The following is a 3,324-nucleotide window of genomic DNA, read 5'->3' on the forward strand; positions in this document are numbered from 1 at the left end:
CAAATGCTGTCAAAAATAAGACATATAATACCTACTTGTAGCAACTTGGTGACTTCTTTCTTCATAACCTCCATCAGCTGAGGATTCAGTCTCCTCTGAGGTTGCCTTACTGGCTTAGCATCCTCCTCCAAGAGTATTCTATGCATGCAGAAAGAAGGACTAATACTAGGAATATTTGTCAAAGTCCAGCCTATTGCTCGCTTGTGATGATAACCTGCAATAGCTTTTGTTCCTGCTCGTCAGTAAGCAAGGCAGATATAATAATAGGGAGTTTCCCATCCCTCTCAAGATAAACATATTTCAAATGAGATGGTAAAGGTTTCAACTCCAAAGTGGGTGGCTGTTCCATAGATGGCAATATTTTACTGCCTAAGGTAATTTCAGTCACCTCAACATCACATTCGAACGCCATAGAGGTATCAAATAGTGACATCGCGTCCTCAATATCACCTGTTTTACAATTTTCTCTTTCGTCTAAAATTGAGCCCGAAATATTCGAAAAAGAAAAATCTAAAGAAGAAGAAAAACCAGATAAAACATCCAAAAGTCCAAAAGCATAATTGTTCACTACATTACTCAATAAATCAATACAAAACAAAGAATGGTCTTTGGTCAGGTGCTTCATGCCTTCTAGCACATTGAACTGCACCTTCTCATCTCCTATCTCCATAGTCAAGTTCACTACATTACTCAATAAATCAATACAAAACAAAGAATGGTCTTTGGTCGGGTGCTTCATGGCTTCTAGCACATTGAACTGCACATTCTCATCTCCTATCTCCATAGTCAAGATCCTGCATGCACGTCTATCTTTGTACGTGCTGTCATCATGAATGGTCTTCCCAAGATAATTGTGGTTGAACTCATTCCTTCATCATCCTTCATGTCCAAGATGTAGAAATCTGTAGGAAAAATTAACTTGTCCACACGGACAAGCACATCTTCTAGCACACCTGCAGGGTTAACTGTGCTACGGTTGGCCAATTGAATGACCACACCAGTAGACTTAAGAGGTCCAAGATGAAGTGAAGTAAAAACTGATAAAGGCATTACATTAATGGAAGCTCCTAAATCTAACATAGCATTGTCAAACTTAGTACTTCCTATAATGTAGGGAACAGAAAACATACCTGGATCCTTACACTTTTGCGACATTCTGACTGCAGGCTTCTTAATTAAGCTAGACACGTTTCTTCCCATGTTCACTACCTCTTTGTCCATAATACGCCTTTTATGTGTACATAATTCTTTGAGAAACTTGGCATATTTAGGAATTTTTCTCACAGCATCCAACAAAGGGATGTTTATCTCCACTTTCTTGAAAGTATTCAAGATTTCTTTGTCTAACTCCTCCATCTTTTTAGTTTTTGGTTTCAAACGGTTTGGATAGGGAGGAGGAGGAGAATAAGGAGAAGAATTTTCAGAGGAAGTATTAGGGGATACCAACCTGGAGTTATCACTAGGTGCAGGCATTTCAGATGTTGCTTGTGTTGCTTCATCTGATCTTCCACTTTCATTATCAGGTACAACTTCACTGTCCTTATCTTCATCTTCTTGGGCATCCCCAAGGCCTTGTATTTGCTTACCCGATCTTAAAGTAATAGCACTTACATTTCGCGGGTTAATTACAGTTTGTGCAGGCAAATTGCTCGAGCCTTGTTGAGACTTCATCTGATTTAACTCATTTGCCATTTGTCCAATCTGGTTCTGCAAATTTTGATTGGTTGCTTCCATCGTCTGTTTCAACTCATTGATTTGTCCCTTCATCATGTCAACCATCATTTTCATCATTGCTTCCATGTTTGAATCACCAGAGGTTGCAGCTGGTTGTGGTTGTTGCCTCTGTTGAGGTGGAACATAGACTTGTTGGTGTTGACACTGCTGATTTCCCCATTTCTGGCTGGGATATTCCTTCCAATCTGGGTTGTACTTGTTGGAGGACAAATCATAGTTGTATTGCTGCCGAGGTGGTCTATTATTGCCATAGATGTTTGCAGCATATGCTTGAGCTTGTTCACCGTCTAACGTCCCTGTCTCTTTTAACATAGAACAAGCCTCGGTAGGATGATTAGTAGAAGCACAAATTCCATATAAGGTAGAAGGGATAGGCTTTTTCTGTAAGTCTGTCAAGGTCCTTACCATGGCCGCTAAGTCATCCAACTTCCCTTCTATTTTCTTGTGATCTGTAACATATGAAGCTTCTACTCCATGGGTTCCCTTCAATAGAGTTATAGAATTACTCCTGGTGGAAAATTGTTTATGGTTCGATGCCATATTCTCAATCAATTGTCTTGCATTTGTTGGCGTTTTGTCCACCAATGACCCTCCACTTGCAGCATCTATCATTTGTCTATCCATGATACTCAATCCCTCATAAAAGTACTGAATAAGGAGATGCTCGTTTATTTGATGATGAGGACAGGAAGCACATAACTTTTTGAATCTTTCCCAATACTCGTGAAGATTTTCTCTTTCTTGTTGCCTTATCCCATAAATATCTTTGCGAATAGCAGTAACTCTAGATGCTGGAAAAAACTTTTCCAGAAATAATCTTTTCAGAGTCTCCCAAGTATTGATCGATCCTGGTGGAAGGCAGTATAACCAATTCTTAGCAGCATCTTGCAATGAGAATGGAAAAGCTTTAAGCTTAATATGTTCCTATGTCACTATTGTAGGTCTCATGGATGAACAAACACCATGAAATTCCTTCAAATGATGGTACGGGTCTTCTCCTACTAATCCATGGAATTTGGGTAAAAGATGCATTAACCCTGACTCAAGCTCACATTCTCCATCTGGATATTGGATGCACATGTTTTGTGTAATTGCTGCATCCGGTGAAGCCAACTCTCTTATTGTTCTTTCTTCCATTCTATCTTCTTGAATTTCTGGTTCAGGTGATGGATCAGAAGATATGTTAATCACCGGAGGTGATTCTAGTGGTACACTTTCAGTGGTAGGTTCAAATGATGACGGTGCTCCTTCAGTAGAACACCTGAGTTCAAATCTCCTGCGTGATTTATGCAAGTTCCTTTCAAGTTCTGAATCAAGTTGATAAAATTGACCCGGATTGGCCCGAGTCATGCACTATGCAGTCCACCTGAAAGTGTTTCCCTGTGTGTTTTTTTTTTCTTCCTATTCTTGTTTTGGAGAAAGATTTCAAGAAAGAAATAAGTTAAGATGTCGTTGGGTCTACTCCTAGGAAAGAGAGGTGCGTCATAGTGGACAACTTAAATACCAAGTCTTTCCTAGACAGAGTTTCCCAAACTAGTCTCAAAAAAAAATTTCTTAAAAGAAATTCTTAATCAAAACAAAAATAGAATT

The sequence above is a fragment of the Vigna unguiculata genome, chromosome 3 (genome assembly GCF_004118075.2).
Source record: "Vigna unguiculata cultivar IT97K-499-35 chromosome 3, ASM411807v1, whole genome shotgun sequence".
In the NCBI taxonomy this organism is placed as follows: domain Eukaryota; kingdom Viridiplantae; phylum Streptophyta; class Magnoliopsida; order Fabales; family Fabaceae; genus Vigna; species Vigna unguiculata.